Source organism: Danio rerio, chromosome 3, assembly GCF_052040795.2.
Source record: "Danio rerio strain M-AB ecotype USA chromosome 3, GRCz13ab, whole genome shotgun sequence".
NCBI lineage: Eukaryota > Metazoa > Chordata > Actinopteri > Cypriniformes > Danionidae > Danio > Danio rerio.
In genome coordinates, this window is record NC_141023.1 from 22,640,788 (window position 1) to 22,657,793 (window position 17,006).

At 33.9% G+C, this 17,006-nt stretch overlaps 1 protein-coding gene across 14 annotated transcripts in view; it reads left to right on the forward strand.

The window, feature by feature from the left end:
- Positions 1 to 17,006, forward strand: part of LOC147845615 (uncharacterized) — a 123,625-nt gene that overhangs the window by 95,319 nt on the left and 11,300 nt on the right. For 12 of the 14 annotated variants that reach the window (XR_015480717.1, XR_015480720.1, XR_015480719.1 and 9 more), the window contains 2 exons: positions 2,675 to 2,800; positions 3,181 to 3,314. The gene's annotated coding sequence lies outside the window, so the exon portion shown is untranslated. Of the gene's footprint in view, positions 1 to 2,674; positions 2,801 to 3,105; positions 3,315 to 17,006 lie in introns of all 14 variants that reach the window. The other 2 variants (XM_087244342.1, XM_087244347.1) reach the window with 1 other exon arrangement.

A 17,006-nucleotide genomic window follows, 5' to 3' on the forward strand; every position in this document is an offset into this window, starting at 1 on the left:
AAGGTGGAGATTGAGGCACACTCTGACAGGCATGTGGGAACGGTGGGTGGGGAGAAGTAGCATTAAAGGCACAGGCCACAAAAACAGCTACATTGTGTTCAGGGAAGAAAAATTCAATATTTTGAAAGGAATAAAAAATCATCTGATGGGTGTTTTGAACTGAAGCTTTACAGACACACTCTGGAGACACACAAGACTTGTCTCAAATCTTGAAAGAGGGATAAAATATGAACTAAAGTTCTATGATGAAGAACTAAAATCTGTTCTGCAGTTTATTCAGAAATATTTAGGATAGTTAACACATTTCTTATTTTAACTAATGAACTATTTTGATTAACTAAAATGTATTCTACAAAATATCTTTAAAAAAAATTAACTCATTTCTATCATCTAAGAACTGATTTTTATTCCGCAATTATAGAAATATTCTACAAGTATCCTTTCAGCTACTCTTTTTCAAAATTGGTATGCTGTAAAACTCGGTTACACTGTTAATTAACATGTTCCATATTGATAGTTAATCTAAACATTATACAGTTTAACCACAGGGTCTTAAAATGTCTTATAGAGTTCACACTTGCTGATGATAGATTATAAAGCGTTTGGCATGCTGTCCCAGGAGAGAGCCCTGAGCTTAGAAGATCGTCGAGCCCAGGGCTCCCTCCAGTTGCAGGCGAGAGGGAACTTAGGGTATTTATAGTGACTTAGGAATCGCCTTATTGGTGAATCATGAATTGGCTAATGCATGACCAGCTGTATTCCATCATAAGTATATGTGAACCTCAAAATTAGTTTTCAAGTTCAAAAACACAGTTTTATGCCTTACATAGTCTTGACTTCACTGAAATATTGTCCTGAATCATTTTAAATGGGTCTTGATTTTCCTTTGTTTATGTAAAACTGCCCATTTGATCCAAAACACATCCAATCACCAACAACATATCTTAATAAAACTTTTAGCAAAACTAGGCCCACACGGATTCCACAGAATTCCACAGATTTCAGCAGATTTTTAGCCCATCATTGTATCTATTTATTTACTTGTGTTAATGTGTGTAAATTTATATTTATTCAGTTTTTAAATTAATTTTGACTAATTCTAATTTCAGTAATAATATTGACTAAAATGAAAATTTTCATATGATTAATTTACAATACAGATTTGTAAAAAGAATATTTTTTGTCTTTTAGAGATATTACATTTACATTTAGTCATTTAGCAGACGCTTTTATCCAAAGCGACTTACAAATGAGGACAAGGAAGCAATTTACACAACTATAAGAGCAACAATGAATAAGTGCTAAAGGCAAGTTTCAGGTCTGTAAAGTCTAAGAAGGGAAGTATTAGTAGTTTTAGTAGTATTAGTAGTATTAGTATTTTTTTTATTTTTTTTTTGTACAGTTAGTGTGATATTCAAAGAGGCAATTGCAGATTAGGAAGTGAAGTGGAGACTAAATAGTTGAGTTTTTAGTCGTTTCTTGAAAATAGCGAGTGACTCTGCTGTTCTGATGCAGTTAGGGAGTTCATTCCACCAACTGATTATATGAGATTATATATATTATATGAGAGACTTGCTTTGTTTAGCAAATACGTGGATGTAATAGGATTTGTATTGTAATCATTAAATAAAAGCTAAAAAGATATTTTTATTTAATAATATATAAAGTTTTTAGTTATAATACTCCAAAAATCATTCCACAGAAATCTGCAGATTTTTTTTTACAAAAAAAGGCCCGCAGATTCTGTCTGGCCCTACTAATATTATAACTGTAGTTTGTGGTGCAAACATGTTTTTAAAGAGTTTTTTTTTTTTTTTTTTTTTTTAAGTAACGTTGAACAAAAACGTATTTATACAACTAAGGTCTGCTTGTTTTGACACATTATTTAAAATGTGTTGCTAAGAAATTACTAATTAGATTTTTTTCCCTCTGGGCCATTAAAAAATCCTTAGCATTTAGCCCTATATAAGTCTGAAATTTAATTCTTCATGGTTCTAAAAAGACTTAAATTTGACTTGACTTGATTTCATCATAAGACTTTGATCTCTGCTTAGTCATCTTTTGTGGTTGAAAATTAAAACCTGACAACTCTCACAAGAAACTATTTGAAGCAAATTAGATTCGTAAAATAACAGAAAATGGACTGCAGTTTCATAACAGGTTTCTGTACCATAATTTACAGGAACAACCCAGATAATAACTATTAAAAAAAACTATTAAAAATATTAATAAACGTCACTTTTTAACAACAAAATGTCAAAGTCCCATATTGCTATTAATAAATGTGATTAAATAAAGCATCAATCACAAAAATACAGAAAATTGTTCATTTATGGATATATATATATATATATATATATATATATATATATATATATATATATATATATATATATATATATATATATATATATATATATTATGTGTATGTGTGTGTGTGTGTGTGTGTGTATATATATATATATATATATATATATATATATATATATATATATATATATATATATATATATATGTATATATGTATGTGTGTGTATGTACTGTATTTATATATGTGTGTATGTACTGTGTGTATATATATATATATATATATATATATATATATATATATATATATACATATATATATATATATATATACAATTTTTATTTTATTTTTATTTTATTTTTACAGTGTAATCCTCTCAATCACTTCCAGTCCTGTCTAATAATATCTCAATAACTAGCTGATGCCTGATCCCCAATGACGTCAGCCACCTGGAAGTGACATTACTCTGGAAAGAAAACAGCAGCACAAAGAGTGAGTATGAGCAGATTAGCTGGATGGTAGATGTCCTGATCATTTTCTGCCAATTGTGAAAACAATACAATCATAGTACGGTTAAAGCGCTTAGTACAAATTATTGACTCCTTTTTGTTAATTATGTGCCCATTTTTCAATTAAATCAAATAGTCTGAAATCATAAAATGTTCGATCATCTGATGTTTCGCCAGTGTTAAACTCCAGCCACCTGTTGCCCAGAGCCCAGCATTTCTCCTCAGTCTCTGTGTACAGTGGGCACCTGTAATTGTGTGGGATGATTTTTACCTCTGCTGTAATGACAGACGTTTACAGTTGTCTCCAGACCTGGGAGCGAGATCCCCCCCTTTCACCACCACCCATTTTCACCCTGTCATTAGTCTGGAACGTGGAGAGATTATCAAAGCAGCAGCGATGCCATGGTAGCGGCTGGCGGCCAGACTGCGGGTGAAGTCAAATACGCCGTCTCTGTGGAGGAAGAGGCTTCTGAATCCTCATCATTTCCTTTCTGCAGGTGTGTGTCCACCTTACCATGCTTGCAACAAACAAACAGTGTAGTGGCTCTGCCATGGTGGAGTCGCTAATACTATGGTGTTTTTATTTAAGTTGTGGTGGAGAATGATTACCATATTCATGATCAATGGTGTTTTCATCACACAATGCCCAATATTCATATTCATATTTGGTCTTTTTGTTCAGTGACTTCATTAACCGTTGTTAGTCAAAGCATGTTCATGAAAGCTGAATTTAAACCAAATAATACTGAATAGTATTAAATACATTTGGATAGATGAATGAGGATGTATAAAAACAATAAGTGGATTGATAAATGGATATATATGGAAGAATAAATGAAGATAGAGAGCTAGAAATGCATGGATGGAGATGATTGATGGGCAGATAGAAATGAAAAGATGAATGGAGAGAGGAAGGTGAAAGCTGGGTTGAAATAGATGTATGTTGATAGAGTAATGGATGGTTAAGGATGGATTGATGGAGTTAATAGATAAATACTCTATGATAGGTGAATGGATGGATGGATGGACGGACGGATAGACTGATGGATGAACGAATAAATAAATGGATAGGTATAGAGAGATTGACATATGGAGATATAGATACATATAGATGGATGAAGATCGAGAAATAGAGATGGATGGATATGATAGATTGACATAGAAATGAATAGAGGAAGGTGAAAGCTGGGTTGGAATAGATGTATGTCGATGGATGGATGGAGTAACAAATGAACAGATACAGTGAGAAACATATGGAGATGATGATATAGATAGAAGAAGATGGATGAAGATAGAGAGTTAGAGATGGATGGAGATGATAGATGTACAGATTGAAATGAAAAGATGAGTGGATAGAGGAAAGTGATGGATTGGAATGGATGTTAATAGATTATTGGATGATTAAAGATGGATAGATGGAGTTGATAGATAAGTACTCGGATGGATGGATGGATAAATCAATAAAATGGAGAGATATCGAGAAACAGATATATGGAGATGATACATGAATATAGATAGAGGAAGACGGATGATAAAAAGCTAGAGATTGATGGATGGATGGATGGATGGATGGATGGATGGAGATGATAGAAGGACAGAAATGAAAGGATGGATACAGGAAGGTGAAAGCTGGATTAGAATAGATGTATTTTGATAGATTAATGGATGGTTAAATGGATGAATATGGGTGGATTATATATGGATATATACAGAGGGATGGACATATGGAGATGATGCATAGATATATATGATGAAAGAATATCAAGAGAGATACAGAGCTAAAGATGGGTGGAGATGATAGATGGACAGAAATGAAAAGGAATGGATATTAGAAGAAGGTGAAAGCGGGATTGGATTTCTATGTATGCTAACAGATTTATGGATGTTTAAAAATGGATGGATGGATGGAGTTCACAGGTAAGTACTCTGATTTATAGATGGATGAATGGATTGATGGATGAATGAGCATATGGATAGGTTAAAGCATAGATATGGAGCGATGAACATATGGAGATGATACATGGAAGTAGATGCTGGAGATGCATGGAGAGATGGATGGAGATGATCAATATAGACAAATATTTATGTATGGATAGAAATGAATGGATAAAGGTAAAAGATGGATTGGCTAAAAGATGGAAGGATGAAGTTGAAAAGTACTGTATGAAGGGGTTTGGGGATGGATATAGATGACAAAAATGGATGTATATAGTTTGCTGAAGATGTAAGGATACATATGAGCAAATATTGATAAATATGGGGGACGGACAGATTGAGATGGAGATGGATGGATTAATAAATAGATAGAAATGGAAGGATGCATAGATGAATATGAAAGATGGATACTGTAGGAATGTAGATGGATGGATAGAAATGAAAGGATGGATGGATAAAGGATGGATACTGTTAGTGTGGATGTATGCAGATGGGTGGAGTTGATATATGGACAAGTACTGTAGAAAAGAGTGGAGAGAATGGAAGAATGGAGATGATGGATATGTACATGTATAGATAGATAGATAGATAGATAGATAGATAGATAGATAGATAGATAGATAGATAGATAGATAGATAGATAGATAGATAGATAGATAGATAGATAGATAGATAGATAGATAGGGATGGATATATATGGGAGATTATTATATGAAGTTATATAAATTCGGATGTATGAATGGATGGATGGATGGATGAAAATTGATGAAAAATAATAGGATGAATACACACCGAATGTTCAGCGATTTTGTAAATGCAAGCTGTTTAGGCGTTGAATGGAAGTTTTGCGGCTGCTTTAATCAAGTGTTGTGATTTTGTGCTTGCTTAGATTTTGTTTAATAGAAGCCGTTAAATTGCCCTGTGGTTCTGGAGTGAGACCTGATGCTGTAAAAGTGTGTGTAAGTGTGCGACTGCTCACCTGCTGAGCTCCAGAAGTGTCTTAGTAAGCACAGGCGCCAACTAACACATTCCCATTGCTCTTTAACTTCTAACAGGAGCTTGTGAAGTGTGCCTCTCACCCAGAAGCTACCGTTTGGCACACATATGCAAAGTGCACACGCAAACAAGCCGACACACTTCACAGGGCCAGTAAACACACACTGACTGTAACGCACAGCGTGAACACGGTTCATATGCACACCTCTGCAGTTTTAATTGTGTGTTACCCATCAAGCAGATTATTTATTTATTTATTAAATAATAATTATTTAAATTGTCAGTTTTCTGCTCTGAACTGAAGTGAATTGAGATTGCCTTGAAGTGAATTGAGACAAATGTAGGGAAGTAGATATAGTTTAATGGATAGATTGATTAAGGGATGGATAGACAGATGCATGGTGGTTACTGTACATGAATGATTGGTAGATATATCATATATTGAATGTTGTAGATAGATGGATGGATGGATGGATGGATGCATGCATGCATGCATGTGGAAAGTATTGATTTTTTTTTTTATGTTACAGCCTTATTCCAAAATGGATTAAATGTATTTATTTCCTCATAATTTTACACACAATACCCCCATAATGACAATGTAAAAAAAGTTTATTAAAAGTAAAAAAAACCTGAAAAATCACATGTACAACAGTATTCACAGCCTTTGCTCAATACTTTGTTTATGGCAGAAATTACAGCCTCAAGTCTGCAGTCTCAAATTACAGTCTCAAATATTATAAATATAAACACATTTAGATTATTTACTTTAAACATTACTATTGGACTGTGAAGAGACTTTCAACAGGCACAACAAAATATGCTTCTGAAGACAATCACCTACTGCACCTTTAATTACAGTTCATTTTTTAAATCATTTGACAGCCCTAGTATATACTATTATATTTTGTGTTATATTAAAATATACATGCACAATATATATAATATATATAAGGGAATAATAGAAGGCAAAGTTTTGCTAATAAATAAACCTTCAAAAAGCATTTTCTCTAGACAATCAGTTTGGGCCTTCAATAAAATGTCTGAGAAGGAGGTGGGCCTCGAAGAAAAAAGGTTAAGAACCCCTGCAAATGGAAGAATGGAATAGATAGACTGTAGAAATTGATTAGTTACTTAAAGCAAGTAAACCAATTGCCTTAAAAGCAACAAGATGACTTTACAAAAATAATGTACTTAAACCCATTGTAACTGGGAACTGTTAAGTTGACTTAATTTTTTAAATTATGCTTATTGTATTCACTTTTTTAAAGTCAACATTCTTTTTTACAATGTCAGACTATTCAGCAACGTCTGTTTTCAAATAATTGCTGCAATTGTTACAATATTACATATTTGGTGCTTCATTAAGTCTATAAAATCTACAATTATAGCCTGTATTGAATTTAGAAGACACACTAGAGTCTGGAAGAGCAGATTTATTTTAGTTACTGTCATTTTGCTTTATACAGAAAAACTGGAAAAAAACAAATATAATAAATGTGTCATGGAAAAGTCATTAGTTTACTTTTATTTTAAAAAAGTGAATACAATTTGCATAATAATAAAAATTAAGTCAACTAAACAATTCCGAGTTACAATGGGTTTACTTCAGTTTTGTAAAGTTAACTTGTTTCTTTTAAGACAATTGATTTACTCGCTTTAAATAACTAATCCCTTTTTACAGTGTATGTGGATTAATGTATGGAGTAATGGGTGGAAGCATGCATCAATACAAAACATTGGCATAGACATGTCAACTCAAGCAGTTGCCATTTAGTTACTGGCTTATTATAGAACAGAGAAATTGCAAGGTCTTTGGTTTAATATGGGGGTGATGATTTCATGTCTTGATGTCCAAGATCAGATTATATTTAGAAAGAGTGCATTTTGAAAGATTCACATTGTTGTATGTAGACCATTACTGTACTGTGCATTACTGTATATGACCAGCACTGTTGCTTATGGCCCTCAGACTTCAGGGCCCCTGCGTAACAAGGCAGCTATATTATGGTACCTGCTTTAAACTTTTTCTCCTGCTCAAGGCCTTAGGCAAACGCAGCCAAATGAAACATCTGTCTACAAGCTGCTACAAGTAGAGAGAGGGATAGTAATCCATCTAACCTCTGAAATGTGTCTATATTTCCAGTGACGAAATATGAATTTCTGATAATAAGTCAGTGACATGACATCAGCGATATGATAGATGTTAAATTCTTAGATATTGCATCTGCCTTTGTATTTGTTTTATATTTTACTAACATTACTGGCATTACATGAAGTGCAGACACAATACATTGGTATTGTTTTGCCAAAAAATGAATGCATGAATGAATGTATACACACACTGCCTGAAAAAAGTCTTGTTGATTATCCAAGTTTTAGGAGCAACAAATAATTACTTGACTTGTAGTTGATCATTTGGTATCAGAATTGTCTAATAGGAAAGGCAAAGACCTCTAGATTACGCTTATTTTACCAAGATAAAATATGATCATGCCTTGATTTTTAATGATTTCATTTGGACAGTAAGTTCTGACTTTGCTAAGACAAAAGTTTTTTAATTTAACAGAAAAAAATGTACAGTATAGAATATAAAGTCATGGTGCTGTGGAAAATGAATAAATATTGTGTATGACTCCCATGAGCTTAGAAGACTGCATCCATACATCTCTGCAATGACTCAAATAACACATTAATAAAATCATCTGGAATGGCAAAGAAAGTGTTCTTGCAGGTCTTCCAGGGTTCATAAAGATTCTTTAAATTCATCTTCAATGCCTCCTTCATCTTACCCCAGACATGATCAATAATGTTTATGTCTGGTGATTGGGCTGGCCAATCCTGGAGCACCTTGACCTTCTTTGCATTCATAAACTTTGATGTGGAGGCTGAAGTATGAGAAGAAGCACTATCCTCCAGAAGGATTTGCCCTCTCCTGTGGTTTGTAATGTAATGGGCAGCACAAATGTCTTGATACCTCAGGCTGTTGGTGTAGCTAAAAACTCTGCAGATCTCTCTGCAGGCCCCCATACTAAATGTAACCCCAAACCATGATTTTTTCCTTCACAAAACTTGACTGATTTCTGTGAGAACCTTAGGTCCAAGCAGGTTCCAATAGGTCTTCTGTAATATTTGTGATGGGATCCAGTTCAACAGATGATTCATTGGAAGAATCTACCTTCTGCCATTTTTCCAAATGATCAACTAGAAGTCAAGTTATTATTTGATGCTCTTACAACTGTAATATAACGCTAATATAATGTCAGATTATTTGAGAAATGTTTTTCTCTGGTTTATGTACTTTGCGAAATAAGTTGTAGACACTGAATCACTTCTCTGAAATACAGTTGAAATCAGAAGTTTACATACACTGTATAAAAAGACACATAACCATTAAAAGTCAGATGTTAATGTGACTAAACTTTTTCTCTTTTAGGTAAGTTAGGATTATCAAATTTGTTTCTGTTATGATATTTTTTGAGAAACTGTTAGAACTTTTCTTGAAAGTCAAGTTTACATACAGTAAAGTTATTGTGCCTCTGAAAAAGCTCAGATGAAGGTGTCAAGGTTCTGGAAGTTTCTGATTGGCTAATTGACAACATTTGAGTTAATTGGAGGCACAACTGTAGAATGGTATTTAAGGAAAACCTCAAACACACTGCTTCCTTTAGTGACAACATGGGAAAATCAACAAGCCAGAATCAACAAAAAAAAGCCAGATTACAATTTGCTAAATTACACCGGGAAAAATAATAATTTTTGGAGACATGTCCTGTGGTCTGATGGGACTAAGATTGAACTGTTTGACCATAATGACCAGTGTTACATTTGGAGGACAACGGGGAAAGCTTATGAACACCATCCCAACTGTGAAGTATGGGGGCGGCAGCATCATGTTGTGGAGCTGATTTGCAGCAGGAGGGACTGGTTCACTTCACAGCATAGATGGCATCATGAAGAAAGAACATTATATATAAATACTGAAGCAACATCTCAAGACATCAGCCAGGAAATTAAAACTTGGCCACAAATGGGTCTTCCAAACAGACCATGACATCTAAGCATACTTCCAAATTAGTTCAAATGTGCTTTAAGGACAACAGAGTGAATGTTTTGGAGTGGCCATCAAAAAGCACTGATCTCAATCCTATAGAAAATTTGTGGGCAGAGTTGAAAAAGCTTGTGCGAGCAAGACGGCCTACAAATCTCACTCAGTTCCACAAATTCTGTCAGGAGGAATGGGCCAAAATTCCTACAAACTATTGTGACAAGCTTGTAAAAGGTTATCTAAAACATTTGACTAAAGTTATACAGTTTAAAAGCAAAGCTAAAAAATACCAAGGAAATGTATTTAAACGTTTGACTGTCTAGAAATTAATACATTTTAAAAAATGTCTTTCATTATTCTGGCATTTAGCAAATGTAAATCATTTAGGCGATCCTAACGGACCTAAAATAGTAAACGTTTAGTATGATTTAGTATCAGACATTTTTTTTAAAAGGGTTATGTTCCTTTTTTTTAGTGTATTTAAACTTCTGGTTTCAACTGTAACTATATATGTTTGATCTGAGTTGCTTAAAGATTGTTTTGTCACGCCACATTAGCGACTGTCAAAGCTGCATTTATTGTGTTAATTTCCTCATAAAACTAACAGAATTGAAAGATTGGACTTTGTTTTTTGTTGAAAGTAACAACATTCAGCTCCATCTAATTACTGAACAAATGTTTTATAACAAATGTTTATTATTAAACCTCCTCCTATAACATTTTTTTCACACTTAAACTAAAAGCATAAACTAAAAGACCAATCTAAGGATTTAAGAGTTAATATGGCATTGTTAAAATAAAGACATCAAAACGGCAAACCAAATTAATTTGATTCCTACATGAGTAATATTAGTAAAACGTTATAGTAAAATTCTATTTTTAAAGCACTATCGCATTATGTGTCTTAATGTGCCATGTGTTTATATAACCACACAACTTCAAGCCACATGAACAGGAAATCACAGATACACTTGAGTCGCAATGATAAACGACTTCATCAGAAAACAAAGCCAGTAAATCTCACTTTCTCTTGTTGTTCTGCCGCAAATCTTTCAGACGACAGAAACTCTTGTTTGTGAAGAAAGGTGAAAGAAGAGTAGTTTGGCCTCAGGTGTGTAGTGTTTCATTAAAGCTGTGCTCCAGAGTGCTTCATTACCTGGTTCCTGCCCTGCAGATGTGTGTAAACTATGTGTTGTGTGTGTTGTGCATTTGTGCTCCAGAAAACGTGTCCTTTAACAGCTCTTCAAATGTGCAGCTTCCGTTCATAAAAACCAGCTCTTCAAAGAGAGGCACCTTTTGGTTCAGGCAGTCAGCGTGGACAGCTACTGTGTACTCATTAGGACCCTGTTATGAAGGATGATGAAAAAGCAGATGTTTGTAATGTTTCTGCAGCACAAGGAGGGTTTTTAACACGTTTTAATAGGCTATTTAGCTCAACAGTTCTGTAATCATGTTCACTATGAACAAATATCATTTGACAAATAGGTTTTACATGGTGGGACAAATGGTTTCAAAGGCAACAGGTATGCACCTTGTCTGGCTAATTTACATCATTGATTTTACATACTATCCTATACGATCACACAAGTACAGCAATGTTCAAATGTTGTCAGGTAAACTTTAAATCAATGCTATTATTTTCTAAATAAAACTATTAAAATGTTATGATTTCTACTAGGGCGACACGGTGGCTCAGTAGTTAGCATTGCTGCCTCACAGCAAGAATGTCACTGGTTCAAGTCCTGTTTGGGCCAGTTGGCAAATCTGTATGGAGTTTGCATGTTCTCCCCATGTTCGCTTGGGTTTTCTCTGGGTGTTCCGGTTTCCCCCTCAGTTCAAAGGCATGCTCTGTAGGTTAACTGAATAAGCTAAATTGGCAGAAGTGTATGTGTGTGAATGTGGGAGTGTGTGGGTGTTTCCCAGTGTTGGGTTGTGACTCGAAGGGCATCTGCTGTGTAAATCTTATGCTGGATGATTTGGCGGTTCATTCCAATGTGGTAACCCCTGATGAACAAAGGAGTAAGTTGAAGTAAAATGAAAGATTTCCACTATTTAAGTGATATTTCACCCAAAAATGAACATTTAACAAACTGTTTACTCTCCCTTAAATAGTTATAAACCTTAATGAGTTCCTTTATTTTGTACAAAAGATCAAAATGAAGCACAAATGAAGATAGTTTGAAGAAAGCAGAAACCTGTAACCATTGACTGCCATACCAGCAACACAAATCCTATGGAGGTCAATGGTTACAGCTTTCCAACTTTCTTTTCTTTAAAGTATCTTTTTTTGTGTTTAACAGATGAAAGAAACTCATAATAACTCATAAACTAGTAAAAGGTGATAAAAATGTTAACTGAATTTTATTGTTGGGTGAATTATTTCTTTAATTACCACAACTGATAAGCTTTTTTCAACGTTGACGAGTTTTAGTACTTTTTTTTTTTGTTTCTTTGGAAGATATTAGAATATTTTGGAAGGATCATGTGACACTGAAGACTGAATAGTAATGATTCAGCTTTGCCAAAACAAGAGTAAATCACATTTAAAAACAATAAATAAAAAACACTTATTTTAAAGTGTAATAATGTTTTACAACATTTCAGTTGTATTGCATGCTTGGCCATTTTTGTCATTTCATGTGAAGCATTAAAAACATGAAGAATTCGGGTGCAAAAACATGTATTTCAGGCTTATTCAAGAGACTGAGAAAACCAAGTCGGTCACACTTTATTTTAATGTTCCGTTTGCTGAATTTAAGTTACATTGCATCATGTCAACTAATTCTTAGTAGATTATAAGTGGACTGTTAGGTTGGGGTTGACTGTCAGTGTAAGTTGACATGCACTTGCAAAGTTTCCTATAGTGAGTTAATGTCTAAATATGAATGAAAATAAATGAATAAATTGTCCTTTTAGAAGAATGGGTGACTACTGTATAATCAGCAAACCCAAGTCTTGTTAAACTACATTTCAAAGGATATAATGTTAATGTCCAAATGTACAATAAAGAAAATATCTACACTTTAAAGTGCTGAGTTGTTTCAACCCAAATTTACGTTAAATATGGACAAACAAAAATGTTTGGTTAAATGTAATTATTAGCCTGACATCTTATACACAAATTTGAGTGTTAGATTGAATACAGAAGTTCACAAATGCTCCGATTAAAACTTCATTAAATATCCTTTAGTTAAATATCATTCAGTTTTGCCCCAAATCAAATTTGTTGTTTTAAATCAGTAAATAAGCTCCATTTACACACGTGTTTAAAGTTGACGCACATTTTTTCTCAACCTAGATATATTCGGCCACGTTAAAGTCTTTCAAGTCTGTTTTAAAAGGAATTTTGCTTCGCTCTCTGTCAGTTGTCTGCAAACTCAATCAGCAATTATTGTATTGTCATTCTATAGTGAGAAAGAAGTAAAGAAAAAAAACGATCGCTCCTCTGTCGGATGTCTCCTCATTTCTCCATCCAGTGGGACTCCACCCATAATCACTAGCTGACCTCTGCGAGACTCTGACCACAGAACTATAGATTAAAAAGAGCAGGGTCAGACTAGGAAAATGCCAGTTTCTATTTCAATGCCACTGTAGCTGTAAACTCTCATGCAGAACAAACTGGAGACATCAGCCTAAGAGGAACTTTTAGATTTACACTGTAAAAAAAATTTGGGTTGCACACAGTGGAATGAAGGAATTAAGTTAACTTATTAATTTGTACAAATGTAAATTAATTGAATGGAAAAATAATTAAGTTGTCAAAAAAAAAATCAAGAATTGTGTTGTCTCAGCTTATTTTAAATGAGTAGTCTGATCCATTGGTGGAAACAGTTCTGTAAGATCATACTCAAGTAAAAGTCCCATTACTTGCCTAAAAATGCAGTGAAAGTAAAGTAAAAGTATCTGTTGTGAATATTGCTCAGAGTACTCAAGAATAGTGAGTATTACGCTATTAAAAGCTGATGCATTTACATGTAATTTGTGAATGTGTAAACGTAACATTTTGTAGTTCATTTTGTGATTGCCCAATAGACACACAATGTCACAAGATATTTATATTAGGTTTAATTTAGGTTGTGATGTCAGGTGGCCAAAATTCCATGTCTTGCCAGCGTTAAAGGACAACATTATTTTGATGTTCAATAACGACGTCAAATGACATTGATATTTAAATGATTTTAGGTTGTTTTAGAAAGTGACCAAACTCCAATGTCGAGCCAACATCTTAAACCAACGTCATATTGAAGTCAAATACTGACATTTATTTCTCAGGTACTGAAATCCAACATCAAATAGACATAATAGTGGTAACGTCTATAACGTTATTGGACGTAGATATTAGGCTGGACATTTACGATGGCCTGACATTGGGTTCTGATGATCAGTGACTGTAGGGTGAAGGAAAGTAGTGGAGTAAAAGTATCAATACTGCTGAAGAAATGTACTAAAGGGAAAGTAAAAGTAAATGTTTTTAAAATGACTTAGGAAATTACAATTCCTGAGAAAAAACACTCAATTACAGTAATTTGTAATTTGCTACATTACGTCACTGGTCTGAACAAACAGCAAACATTTTTTGAGTGTAGAGATAGCAGTAAAAGACACTCTAATAGTTTTTGACAATTGATGGCTGTTTGTAGTTTTAAATTACATTAAAATACATAAAATTAAATTGTCAATAATGTCAATTTAGCTATATTAGATATGTTTGTTAGAGAAAAAAAAAACGACTTCTTTATTTTGTAGTTTAGAACTCCAGACTTAATGTAATCTTTCAGAAGTTAGTATTGTTGTTGTTATTATTATTATTTAAAAATGTCCTTGCTGGTTAATTTTGTGGTTTACAAAACTAGCAATAGCCCTTCAGGGTGTCCTGAGTTCAAATCCCAGCTCAAGTACATTTCCTGACCCTACTACTCTTTATTTCCCACTTTGCTTCCTGTCTAAATATAAAAGACTATATATATATATATATATATATATATATATATTTATATATATATTTATATATATATATATATATATATATATATATATATATATATATATATATATATATATATATATATATATATATATATATATATATATATATTTATTTATTTATTTATTTAAAAGTATCTAAATATAAAAATCTTTTGTCTCAGGGGCTTCACGGTGGCTCAGTGGGTAGCACGACTGCCTCACAGCCAGAAGGTTGCTGGTTCGAGTCTCTGCTGGGTCAGTTGGCATTTCTGTGTGGAGTTTGCATTTTCTCCTATTGTTGGCGTGGGTTTCCTCCATGTGCTCCGGTTTCCCCACACTTGAAAGACGTGGTTAGGTGAATTGGGTAAGCTAAATTGGCTGTAGTGTATGAGTGTGTATGGATGTTTCCCAGTTATGGGTTGCAGCTGGAAGGGTATTTACTGTGTAAAACATATGCTGCCTAAGTTGGTAGTTTATTCTGCTGTGGCAACCCCTAATTAATAAAGGGACTAAGCCGAAAAGAAAATAAATAAATGAATGTTTTGTCTCGAGATAGACACCAGAATTTTAATTTATTTTTGTAACAAACATTTATTTAAAAATTAAATGAAATACTTATATGTCCTAAGTAAACTATGGTCTAATCCTGTCTGTGAAAGTAGGTCATAATGAACAAAAGTGTCTTTGCAAAATATATATTAATAAATCCTGTTGTTGTACATTATTGTACAGTTCCTAATGCTCTTTTTAATAAGATTCAATAGAAGCGTATTGTAATGCGTTACCATTTTCACATCCACTGAAAGGGTCAACTAAAACTATTTTTCCTCTTCCATTCCTAAGATTCTCATCTGTATTTCCATTTTATTTGAGGTTTTTTTTTCTCTCTCTCTGGCAATCCGGTAATTCTGAGCCAGAAGGTTTTTTTTTTCCATGCTATTTGGATTGAGCTGACATTCAGTAGTCCTCTAAATATCTAGAAGATGTAGACTCGAATTCCTGCAAAGAAACAGTATCAGGTTCTTTACGCATCCCCCAATTGCATTTCTCATACACTCATATATTGCTTATTTATCAGATTCATTATCCAACTTAAAGTATTGGCATAAAATACAGATTATATTCATAAATTCAATCGTTAATTTTTTTCAACTTAATCCCTTTTATTAATCCGGGGTCGCCACAGCAGAATGAACCTGCAACATGTTTTACGCAATGTAAAATTAAATCATTCATCATTCATTCTTTTTTTTTTTTTTGCTTAGTCCCTTTGTCAATCTGGGGTCGCCACAGCGGAATGAACCGCCAACTTATCCAGCAAATGTTTTACACAGCAAATGCCCTTCCAGACGCAATCCGACACTTTGAAACACCCATACACTCTTGCATTCACACACATACCCTATGGCCAATTTAGCTTATTCAATTCACCTGTACTGCATGTCTTTAGGCTGTGGGAGAACATGCAAACTCCACACAGAAATGCCAACCGACCCAGCCGGGGATCGAACCAGTGACCTTTTTGCTGTGAGGCGATACTATTGTTACTTGTATAAAGTGTAATTTAAACAAGTGATTGTAAAGCAGTGGTTTGTTTTGTAGGATCAAGCGGCAACCTCCTGCTCTCCCTCAGGAAGCCAATACGGAAGTAACTAAAACTGCAATTCATCCGAAATTCCGCTAGTCCTGGCCTCTCCTGGCTCCAAAACAGAGCAAATTTCAATTGAGCCCACTGTTAGAATGGCCAACTTTACAGCAGAAAAAAAGGTGTTTACAGCCTGGTACAAAAAAAGATTTGGGTTAATACAGCTAATATTACCCTTCATGACAACTGTGAGGGGGGTGAATTTTTTTATAACTTATCCGTTTCCTTTATATTAAGTTATATTAAGTTTGCATAATTAAGGGCGTGGCCACTTGAGTGACAGCTAGGTCTCGCTGGTCGCCGTCACGTCACCTCAGCTGAATCCTGCAGATTAGCCACTGAACTCGGCATATTTATCGTATTTCTGTGTTGTTTTATGTGGCTTTACACAGTCAACTGCCTTTTGGACTTGTTTCCCACAATTATTAGATGGCATGGCATGCTGAGGGCACTTAATTGTGCTCACAAACCATTCACGTGGCCTCCGTTTCCCATGTGAGTAAAGTTATATGCTTATATACCATCTCTGTACATGTATTTGTTTTATTTAAGATCATTTATCGTTTATATTTATAGCTGTAATGCATTCCAGAATCTGTC